This window comes from Pelobates fuscus, chromosome 2, assembly GCF_036172605.1.
Source record: "Pelobates fuscus isolate aPelFus1 chromosome 2, aPelFus1.pri, whole genome shotgun sequence".
Classification (NCBI taxonomy): Eukaryota; Metazoa; Chordata; class Amphibia; order Anura; family Pelobatidae; genus Pelobates; species Pelobates fuscus.
The window spans coordinates 335,012,647-335,024,960 of record NC_086318.1 but is presented as its reverse complement, the minus strand read 5'-3'; positions in this window follow the sequence as shown (position 1 = coordinate 335,024,960).

Genomic DNA, 12,314 nt, shown 5'->3' with positions numbered 1-12,314 from the left:
TCAGGGGTTTTGAGGACAGGTGTCAATCCATATCTGCCAAGTGACCCTATGTAGGGGGAACAGTCTCTATTCTGCTCTGTGTCAGTGTGTATCAGGGCTGGGCTTTGAGGACAGGTGTCAATGTTAGGTGATTTCTGCCCTTTATGGATTAAAAGCAGACTCTGCATCAACTGTGCAATTTTCCCTGGGAGTTTTGCCATGGATCCCCCTCTGGCATGCCACAGTCCAGGTGTTAGTCCCCTTGAAACAACTTTTCCATCACTATTGTGGCCAGAAAGAGTCCCTGTTGTTTTTAAAATTCGCCTGCCCATTGAAGTCAATGGCGGTTCGCGCGGTTCGCCGGTTCGCGAACATTTGCGGAAGTTCGCGTTCGCCGTTCGCGAACCGAAAATTTCGGGTTCGCGACAACACTAATCTACAATTCAAGCTTAAGTCTTGATATTATGTGGCATAGTAGTTGAATGTAATGGCAGATGAATTCTAGATAAAAGGAGAACAAGTTTATCTAAGGTTATATGAGGGTGTGCTCCTTGGCTAGATGTGACTATATTTAATATTTGAACTTGAGAAGATGGGTCCTCGGGAAAAAAGTGTAGGAACTCACCCAAGATCCACCCCCACCCCCCCCAAAAAAAAAACATTATATGCTTGTATGCATATATATTTCTCAGAAAATACAGTGCAACATTTATTGTAAAGTGCCAGAAGTGAACAAAGTAGTACATTTGTACTCCTCCTTGTCTGTAGTCTAGCCCATTCCCGACTCCAATAGCTAGTATCCCATTACTACTGAGGGGTACAAATGTAATACTTTGTACACTTCACATGGACAGTGCCACGTCATACAAATACACCCTCGCCCCCTGCATTCAAGCACATTGAACTGCCACACATATGATGCTGCATGCACACACACTGACCCCCGCATATTTATTTATGCCAGGGCCACCATTTTCCTATGGGTGGAGAGGAATTTTCCTCCTCTCCACGAACTCCACCCATAGAAAAATGGTGGCCCTGAGATTAATAAAGTCCAAAGGTGGCATAAAGGGGGCCAGATGGCACTTCACTTTACATTACACACAGTGCATTAAATAATTACATGATCAAATTCCTTTTGCTCACTTCTGTTTGGCACTAACTGTTCCTAGACTGGCCAGGTCTTGGGGTCCACTTGGTGAGGAGTGAGCCTCACGTGGCAGTGTGAGTGCAGTCAGACAGTGCTGGGTCAATTAGATAATTTTTTTCCAGGCAAATGGCAATGGTTAGTGAGCCTGCTAACTTCTAGGCCCCAGTGTCCGTCTGGTCTGGGCCTCCAAATTCTCTCCATGCCAGTCTGCTGTCTCCATGTCAGTGTCCTGTCTCCCAGTCCCTCCCCTAGTCTTTTGCCATGGCATCTCAGCCTGAGTCTCCTGAGATGCCATGACATATACAGTGCCTGCCCCCCAGGACTGTTCACACTGCCCACCGGCCTAAGCCAGTACCGTACTGAATGCTGTGTTGGCTGGCAGCTGTCTAGCTCCATGTGCAGCTGCACAGCTCTTGCGTCATGGTGGTCTGCAAAGGGCAGGTCCTGCAGATAGGGCTGGTGCAAGGATTTTTGACACATGCAAAGACGCTTTTTGCTCCCCCCTCCCAAAAATGTATCTTCACCTGTGTGTCTTGTAACTCCTTTTTCTTAAAAATTCTTACTCCCTATAGTGTTTTATATCCCATGTTTTTGAAATTTCTTACCCCCATTCTCCCTTTGTGTGTCTTACACCTCCCTACTGTATTGTATCCCTTGTGTGTCTCTTATACATTGTTTATTTTATCCCTTGTGTATCTTTTACTTCCTCCAGCCCCTTTGTCTGTCTCTTTCTTCACCCCAGCCATTTTGTGTGTCTTTCGTCCTCTGCCCTTTTCTGTGTCTCTATCTCCCCCCCCCTCAGCTCCTTTGTGTGGCTCTTTTTCCAAACACATTTGTGCGTCCCCTCTGTGTGTCTCTTTGTCCCCCTCTGTGTCGTTGTGCCCCCTCAGCCCCTCTTTATCTTTGTGCCCCCTCAGTCCCTCTGTGTGTCTCTTTGTGTGTCTCGTTGTGCCCCCCAGCCCTCCTGTGCCTTTCAATATCCTTCCTGTGCCTTTCATTGTCCCCCTCCTGTACATTTTATTGTCTTCCCTCCTCCCCTCCTGAAACTTTCATAGTCCTCATCCCCTCCTGTGCCTTTCAATGTCCCCCCTCCTGTACCTTTTATTGTCCTCCTCCCCTCCTGTCCCTTTCATTGTTCTCCACTCCTCTCCTGTACCTTGCATTGCCCTCTATCCTCTCCTGTATGTTTCATACTCCCCTCTCCCCTTCTGTACCTATTATTGTTTCCCTTCGCCCCTCTTGTACCTATTATTCTCCCGCCTCCCGCTTGGTTGCTTCATCTCAGTGTTGCTTCTAAGTGTGTGTGGTTGGAGATATTCTGGAGAGTTTTACAGAAGCTTCAACTGTCTAAGATTTGTGCTAAGAGTTTTCTTTTTTACTGTTACAGGTAAGATTCATCTGTAGGAAAGGGTTACTGATTGCACAAGGTTTGATTTCCTGTTGGTAATTATAAGACATTTGATTTGATTAGTTAGCTACTTGCTATTGATTGCTGTTTAAATTAGCTATTGTTTGCAAATAAGCAGAGGCCTACCCAGGTGTTAAACATTCCTAGTGGGTGGTGATTTTAGGAGTAAATAAGGGTTGTTGTCATTAGCTTGGCTAATATAGCTTGGTTGCTTCATCTAATTGTTGCTTCTAAGTGTGTGTGTGGTTGGAGATATTCTGGAGAGTGTTGTTTCTAAGTGTGTGTGGGGTTGGAAATATTCTGGAGATAAACTGGAGGTCATCTGAGGTATTCAGGAGGATAAATAAAACGTTAAGATTTGTTTGATTTAAATTATTTACCTCATTGGAATGGCAGACTTAGTTCAGTGTAATAGTTGCTATGCATTTGTTCCACGTTACACTTTTTGGAGGTTTGGTTGTTGTCTAATCTGTAGACAGTTCTCTATCTTGTGGCAGGAGATTTTTGAAGTCTAAGATTTGTAAATTATCTGGTAAACAACCTCAGGCTGGAACTGCTGCAAAGCCACTGCCGCAGAGACATAATAGGAATGGCAGATGGATCACTGTAGGATCTGGTAGACTTAGAGTTGTGGATAAAAGGCATATTGCACAGTCTGTTGCTCTACATAATTCATGCACTTTCAGAGTGTAATGGTGTTGTGGAGAGAGGAACTGAGGCTAGTGGTGTTGTGGAGAGAGGAACTGAGGCTAGTGGTGTTGTGGAGAGAGGCACTGAGGCTAGTGGTGTTGTGGAGAGAGGAACTGAGGCTGGTGGTGTTGTGGTGAGAGGCACTGAGGCTAGTGGTGTTGTGGAGAGAGGCACTGAGGCTAGTGGTGTTGTGGAGAGAGGCACTGAGGCTAGTGATGTTGTGGAGAGAGTCTTGGAGACTATGGTGAGGCCTAATAGAAAGTAGTTGTTGTTGGGGGATTCCATCATAAGAGGTGTGGAGATGGACAATGGTGGTCTTGTGAGGTGTCTTCCCGGAGCTACTGCTCACAGAGACAGGAGACGTATCTGTAATATTGTTAAACGAGCAAAGCAGGAAGGGGAATTGGATGTACTTGTCCATCCAGGGACAAATGACTTGGCTTGCAACGAGGTTTCAGAGGTTAAGGAAGTTTTTAGTGTTTTTGCCAATGATATACGGCAGGTTGCTTCCACACTGTCATTCTCTGAAGTTCTGCCTGTGCATAACACTCAGAACGACAGGCGGATGCGTATTAGGGACTTTAACTTGTGACTTGGTGAATGGTGTCAAGGATTTGGCTTTATTTCTCATGGTAGCTCTGTTTGGAATGGAAATAAACTGTACAAAAAAGATGGTTTGCATCTTTCTCAAAAGGGATCAAAAGTTCTCAGTGAGCAGTTCAGAAGTTTTGCTAGGATGTATTTAAACTAGGGGGGGGGGGCAAAAGGGTGATAAAACATCAATCCAATTGTCCCCCAAAACAAGGACAAAAGGTGCCTGTAGCAAGTGTGTTAAAAAATGATAAGCTTAGAGTCATGTCTACAAATGCTCGCAGTTTAGGGAATAAGATCCATGAACTTGTGGCAATAATGGCAACTAATAGTGTAGATTTAGTCGCTGTTACTGAGACATGGTATAATGAGAAAAATTACTGGGACATAGCAATACCAGGGTACTCTTTATATAGAAAAGACAGGAAAGGCAGGAAAGGGGAGGGGTGGCCCTGTATGTGAAGGATAGCATAAAATCTAGCCTAATAAAAGTTAGTGAGGTGAACATAGAGTCCGTTTGGGTTACGTTAGAATTTGGTAATCACACATTAATTCGTGTAGGTGTGATTTATAGGCCCCCAGGACAAATTGAAGAGTTAGATAATCTACTAGTTGAGGAAATAGCTAAAATGACAATGAAGGGGGAAGTTATCATCATGGGTGACTTTAATCTTCCTGATGTGAACTGGAAAATAAAAATAGCTGCTTGTGCCAGGAGCACACATATTCTAAACTCCCTACTGGGATTGTCTCTAAAACAAGTCATTGAGGAGCCAACTCGTAAAGAGGCCATACTAGATTTAGTGTTAACAAATGGAGATTTGGTATCCGATATTACTGTAGGTGAAAGTTTAGGATCCAGTGATCATCAATCAGTGTGGTTTAATATAAGAACAGTGACTGAGTCACACCACACAAAAACAAAAGTTTAAGACTTTAGAAAAACAGACTTTTCTAAAATTAGAATATGTGTAAAGGAGTCATTATCAGACTGGAGCAATTTAAATGGCGTCCAAGAGAAATGGGATTATTTAAAAGTTGCACTACTGAAGGCAACAGAAAATTGCATTAGGCTTGTCAGTAAAAGCAAAAAATTCAAGAAACCACTGTGGTACTCTGCAGATGTGGCCAAAATAGTAAAAAACAAAAAAGTTAGCATTTAGTAATTATAAAAAAAAACAGAGTGAGGAAAACAGAATGATCTATAAGATTAAGCAGAAAGAGGCTAAGCAAGTTATAAGAGCTTCCAAATCACACACAGAAGAGAAAATAGCACAGTCAGTAAAAAAGGGCGACAAAACTTTTTTTAGATACATACATGAGAAAAGAAAAGTAAAACAAGGATTAGTTAGATTAAAAACAAAAGAAGAAAGGTATGTAGAAGAGGATAAAGGTCTAGCTGACTGCCTCAATGAATATTTTTGTTCGGCATTTACAGAGGAAAATGAAGGAAAGGGACCTCAGTTAAGAAAAAGGATAAATGAGTTATTTATTACACGTGAGTTTACAGAGGAAGAGGTTTTATTTCAACTGTCAAAAGTAAAGACAAATAAGTCAATGGGACCTGATGGAATACACCCAAAGCTATTAAAAGAGCTTAGTGGTGTACTAGCAAAACCATTAACAGATTTATTTAACCAATCATTGATAATAGGAGTAGTCCCAGAAGATTGGAAGTTGGCGAATGTTGTGCCGATTCACAGGAAAGGTAATAGGGAGGAGTCGGGCAACTATAGGCCAGTAAGCCTTACTTCAGTAGTGGGGAAAGTGATGGAAACCATGTTAAAGGATAGGATTGTTGATCATCTAAAAACACATGGATTTCAAGATCAGAGACAACATGGGTATACTTCAGGGAGATCATGCCAAACTAATCTTATTGATTTTTTTGATTGGGTAACTAAAATCAGGGTGGTGCAGTAGACATTGCTTACCTAGATTTCAGTAAGGATTTTGACACTGTTGCACATAGAAGGCTTATTAATAAACTGCAATCTTTAAGTTTGGATTCCAATATTGTTGAGGTAGTGGTGTTAAAGGATAGGATTGTTGATCATCTAAAAACACATGGATTTCAAGATCAGAGACAACATGGGTTTACTTCAGGGAGATCATGCCAAACTAATCTTATTGATTTTTTTGATTGGGTAACTAAAATTATAGATCAGGGAGGTGCAGTAGACATTGCTTACCTAGATTTCAGTATGGCTTTTGACACTGTTGCACATAGAAGGCTTATCAATAAACTGCAATCTTTAAGTTTGGATTCCAATATTGGTGAGGCAGTGGCTGAGTGACAGGCAACAGAGGGTTGTAGTCAATGGAGTATATTCGAAGCTTGGGCTTGTCACCAGTGGGGTACCTCAGGGATCTGTACTTGGACCCATTCTCTTTAATATTTTTATTAGTGATATTGCAGAAGGTCTTGATGGTAAGGTATGTCTTTTTGCTGATGTTACTAAGATATGTAACAGGGTTGATGTTCCAGGAGGGATAAGCCAAATGGCTAATGATTTAGGTAAACTAGAAAAATATTTAGAGTTGTGGCAACTGACATTTAATGTGGATAAGTGCAAGATAATGCATCTTGGACGTAAAAACCCAAGGGCAGAGTACAGAATATTTGATAGAGTCCTAACCTCAACATCTGAGGAAAGGGATTTAGGGGTGACTATTTCTGATGACTTAAAGGTAGGCAGGCAATGTAATAGAGCAGCAGGAAATGCTAGCAGAATGCTTGGTTGTATAGGGAGAGGTATTAGCAGTAGAAAGAGGGAAGTGCTCATGCCATTGTACAGAACACTGGTGAGACCTCACTTGGAATATTGTACGCAGTACTGGAGACCGTATCTTCAGAAGGATATTGATACCTTAGAGAGAGTTCAGAGAAGGGCTACTAAACTGGTTCATGGATTGCAGGATAAAACTTACCAGGAAAGGCTAAAGGATCTTAACATGTATAGCTTGGAGGAAAGACGAGACAGGGGGGATATGATAGAAACATTTAAATACATAAAGGGAATCAACACAGTAAAGGAGGAGACTATATTTAAAAGAAGAAAAACTACCACAACAAGAGGCCATAGTCTTAAATTAGAGGGGCAAAGGTTTACAAATAATATCAGGAAGTATTACTTTACTGAGAGGGTAGTGGATGCACGGAATAGCCTTCCAGCTGAAGTGGTAGAGGTTAACACAGTAAATGAGTTTAAGCATGCGTGGGATAGGCATAAGGCTATCCTAACTATAAGTTACGGCCAGAGACTAATGAAAGTATTTAGAAAATTGGGCAGACTAGATGGGCCGAATGGTTCTTATCTGCCGTCACATTCTATGTTTCTATGTTTACTGTACCTATTATTGTCCCCCTTCCCTTAATGTAATGTTTATTGCACCCCTCCCCTCTTGTATTTATTATTGTCCCCCCTTTGTACATTTATTGTTCCCCTTCTCCTCCTGTATAATTTATTTTACCCCTCCTGTACCTATTATTGTCCCCCTCCCCACCTATACCTATTATTGTCCCCCTCCCCTCTATTATTGTCTCTGTTACTTTTATTGCACCCCCTCCCCTCCTGTACCTATTATTGTTCCCCCTCCCCTCCTGTAAGTTATATTGCCCCCCTCCGCTAATCAACTTATTATTGCCCCCTCCTCTCCTGTAACCTTTATTGCCACCCCTCACCCTCTGTACCTATGATGGTCCCCTTCCCCTCCTGTACCTACAATTGTTCCCCCTCCCCTCATGTAACTTTTATTGCCCCCCCTCCACTTAGCTACTTATTATTGCCCCCCCTCCCATACCTCTTATTGTTCCCCACTCCCCTCCTGTATCAGTTATTGCCCCCCCCCCTCCTGTCATTCTCCGTACCTCTCATTGTGTCCCCGCCACACCTCCATCCATGTGGCTCAGCGGGCAGTCCGCGGAGGATCCGGTTTCCTAACCCGGTCTGACAGAAAGGAGTTTGGTGTATTTCCTGTCAGACCAGGTAGGTTTCGGTCCACATGCTCGGCCACACTACATGCAGTGACCTGCAGGAGGGGAGCCCTGTGAAGGGCGCTCTCCTCCTGCCGGTCACCAGAATATCACGCCCCCCCTGGGCCTGCCTGCAGGACTACTAACAGGAACGGCTTTTCTGCTGTGGAAAAAGTGCAGGAACGCTGTTCCCATGCGCTCCTGCATGACTCGAGCCCTGCTTGAGAACATATTGTCTGCTTATGCATTTGAAGTGGCTAACTTTCAATATGGCTTCTTACCATACAAAATGGCTTTACTAGGTTTGTAAATTGTCTAACACAAATTTATAATCTAGAGGAGGAGCTGTATAACAACACAATAGGAAGGTTAGTTGGGGAACCGCAACCAAGTGACAGGATGCCAAAGTAGCAGTACTGGAAGGTGAGAGTGAAGTTCAGTGTGGACCTACTAATTAAAGGGGAAAGAGTAAAATATAGCTTTGAGGAATGACAGTTAACCTGTGTAGCAATAGGATATTTGGAACAGATGAGTTGAAAGGGGACTTCTTTAAGGATTGAAGACTTGAGAAGATCTGATGGGAGTAGGAAGGCTGATCCATAGGGGTGAAGCTGCCTGTGAGAAGTTCTGCAAGTGTGAATTAGCAGTACACGTACAAGCAGCAAACAGGAGCAGGTCATTGGGGGAGTGGCAAAACTGAGAAAGGATCTATCTATAAATTAGTAAAGAAATGTGATGGCGTAGAGTTTTTGAGATTAATGTAGGTTAATATTTTGAATTGTGTCTTATAGATTGCAGGAAGCCAAAGCAACATGATAGGGGAGGTAACATTTGAGAGGAGGGACAGGAGGGGACATTTGAGAGGAAGGACATTCATTATGGACTGTAGAGAGGTAGTACAGTTTCTGAGGAGACCACTTAGGAGAGAGTTACAGAAATCAATGCAAACTATTACAAAACTATTACAAGCTCCTTAGTGGAATTGTTCATAAGAAAGGAGCGGATTTGGGGAATGATTTTAGAGTGGAATCAGCAGGATATATATTTAAGGCTGGGCCTGTAGTTGTGGGAGGGGCTTGAGTCCCCTTTATAAAGGCCTCCAATCCTCTCCAACTTTACCGTTGTTGGTCTGGCGAGTTGAACGTGACTACTTCCGGTCACCCACAAGTCACCATCTTGCTGTTTCCTTACCTGTGTCCTTGTGGTCCTGGTTTCTGGCTCCTGTCTGTCTGGTTTCTACTTACCTTACCACTCACAGAACGCTTCCAGTCCGCTTCCTACTCCAGCCTGCTCGGAGACTAACCAGGAAGTGCTCGTTAGACCATAATTTAGGCTCTTTTTCAAATTCATACCAATTCGGTTCTAGTGGGTCCCAGCAGCCGGAGGTCAATGCCATGATGTCCTCTTTGATGTCTTCTACTGGACTTATAAATGATAGACTGGAGAAGTTAGAAGCAGTCTGCTCCTCTAATGTACAGAAAACAAAAGGAAATCAGCGCTAATTAACAAACAACCCGAATAAAGGGCAGCAACCCGAATGGAGACCCCTCAAATCCTTCAATAGATGAGACAATACAAAGAGATGGGGTGGGGCTGCGCTGCCCAACCCCATCTCTTTGTATTGCTCCTCTAATGTGCCTGCTGGGCCCGCCACCCCTGATTCTGCGGGTTCACCTGCCACACCTGGCCACAGCAGGTCCCTGAGACCCATTGCATATGGTCCAGACTAATCTCAAGAAAAATATCCTGTAGGGCAAGGATGTTAACCTGGTCTTGCTCCTAATTTCCCCCCAGGATGTCCTTGAGAACAGGACATATGCATATGGGGACATATCAGTGGTGCTAAGAACTAGAGATCCTAGGCTGAATAAAAAAACTGACAATACCTGAATTTGTGCTAGGTGTTGGGATTTATAGGGATCTAGATTGTTTGGTTTATCATAGAAACATGGAATGTGACGGCAGATAAGAACCATTCGGCCCATCTAGTCTGCCCAATTTTCTAAATACTTTCATTAGTCCCTCGCATTATCTTATAGGTTGGATAGCCTTATGCCTATCACACGCATGCTTAAACTCCTTTACTGGGTTAACCTTTACCACTTCAGCTGGAAGGCTATTCCATGCATCCACTACCATCTCAGTAAAGTAATACTTCCTGATATTATTTTTAAACCTTTGCCCATCTAATTTAAGACTATGTCCTCTTGTTGTGGTAGTTTTTCTTCTTTTAAATATAGTCTCCTCCTTTACGATGTTGATTCTCTATGTATTTAAAAGTTTCTATAAGTTTCTCGTCTTTCCTCCAAGCTATACACATTTAAAGTTCCTTTAACCTTTTCTTGTTAGTTTTATCCTGCAATCCATGAACCAGTTTAGTAGCCCTTCTCTGAACTCTCTCTAAAGTATCAATATCCTTCTGGAGATACGTTCTCCAGTACTGCTTACAATACTCCAAGTGCAGTCTATCCTGAGAAAAGGGAGGAGCTGGTGGATCTGGGGCACAAATACAGTGGTACAGCGTTTTATGATTACCACTGTTCTTTTTCTGCAAAAGTGACTGCCGCTCTGACTCAGTTTAACTGCAATATGGATTGGAGTAGATTGGATACTGAGTTGTTCTGCAGACATTTTGCAGGCCTCAGGACACTGGCTTGTGCAGTTTGTGCATCCACAGCACACTCTACCAACTTATTCCCTAACACGGCAGAAGTTGAGTGGGGCCACTCAGTTCCTTCCAACTCAACAAGATCAGCCAGGTATGAAGGATAAGCTGGGTAGGGACATTGTCTTTTTAGGCAAGTCCCAGATTTGTAATAATTTTAATGCTGGGACTTGTGGGTTTAGTTCATGCAGATTGATACACGTGTGATCTTACTGTTTCCGGATTTCACGCCAAATCCATGTGCCCTTATAAAATGTTCCCTAAACCGTACCTCACTTGCATTAATGTTACATACTTTGCTGACTTATTAAGATACCACCCATCACAACATTTGGTTAGATTTCTCACCGAGGGGTTGTCACAAGGGTTTCACACAGGTATCATTCACTTGCCATCTGGTACGTTGGAATGCAATCATTTGCAGACGGCAATGGCAGATCCAGAGTCAGTGGATGAACTAATTGAATATGAATTTGATTTTTTTTTCCGAGCCTTTTAGTTCCCCGCTTTTCACTTCTTGGAGAGCTAATCTTATTGGTATTGTCACTGGGAAATCTTTACATAAACACAGACTGATCATTGACCTTTCCGCACCACATTCCTCCACAATCCCTAGTCTTAATTCCCTCATACCCTCTGAAGAATTCTCTCTACAATACTCTACCATTAACAATGCTATCTGTGCCATTTTGGTTGGTGTGACTGGCTCAGTAAAACGGATATTGTCAATGCATTCAAATTATTTCCCATTCACCCCTCACTTTAGCATCTGCATGGCATTAAGTAGCGAGGTTTATATTATATTTTCTCCCAGCTCACTTTCGGTTCTGAGTGTAGTCCCAAGATATTTGATATTTGATATTTGATATTTTCACTGAAACCTTGTGCTAGTTGCTACTTAATGTAGGCAGATGCCCGACTGTCATACACTATTTAGACAACTTCCTCATGATTGAAGACAACTCCCAACCCCCTGACAGCCTCAAAAACATTATCTCTTCTTGAATCCCTGGGTATCCTTTAAAAAAACGGAAGGTCCTGACATGGTAATTCTGACTATTCTCCCACACTCTGGAAAGATGCTCCTTCCAATACAGGCTTTGCAGCCATCTATGGCAACAAATGGCTATGGGTTCCATGGCCTAAAGAAGTTAAGTCCTTACATAGCTTTTCCACAACATCGAACTTGTTCGAATTGTTCCCATTAGTGGCCGCAGCTAAAGCCTGGGGTCCTGACACAGTCAGATGTTTTTCTGATAACCTAGCCACCAGCCACATTGTAAATAAATTATTATGAGGTTTTTGAGGAGACTCACGTGGGTGGCGGCCACCTGCCAATTTCCATCACATGTATTCACGTCCCAGGCATCACAAATATATCAGCTGATCACTTGTCTCGTTTTCACTTGCAGGCTTTACACAAGACTCTGCCCACCGCTTTCCATCTGGCTACTAGATTTTCGAGTTCAGGACAGGTTTGCTATGGAGTCTATACTGGGGTTCACATATTTCTGCCACCTTCAACACCACATGCTTTTACAACACCCCAATAAAACAGGATTCCTATTATCATACCAGATCAAAACCTTTCTAAAAGGAATCCAGAGATCAGACACGCATTTACCCCCTAAAAGACTACCCATCCACAATAAGATATTCCAATCCTTATCCGATTTGTTAGTTACATCTCCTTTTTGAAGATGTAACTAATATGGTCATTAAAACCGCCACATATCAAGCTTTTTATGGATTCTTATAGCCTAGAGAATTCACCACCATCAGGGTAATGGCCACAGACTACCTTAAAATAGTTGATATCCACAAATCCGTAGATCACTACCTCCTTTCATTTCAC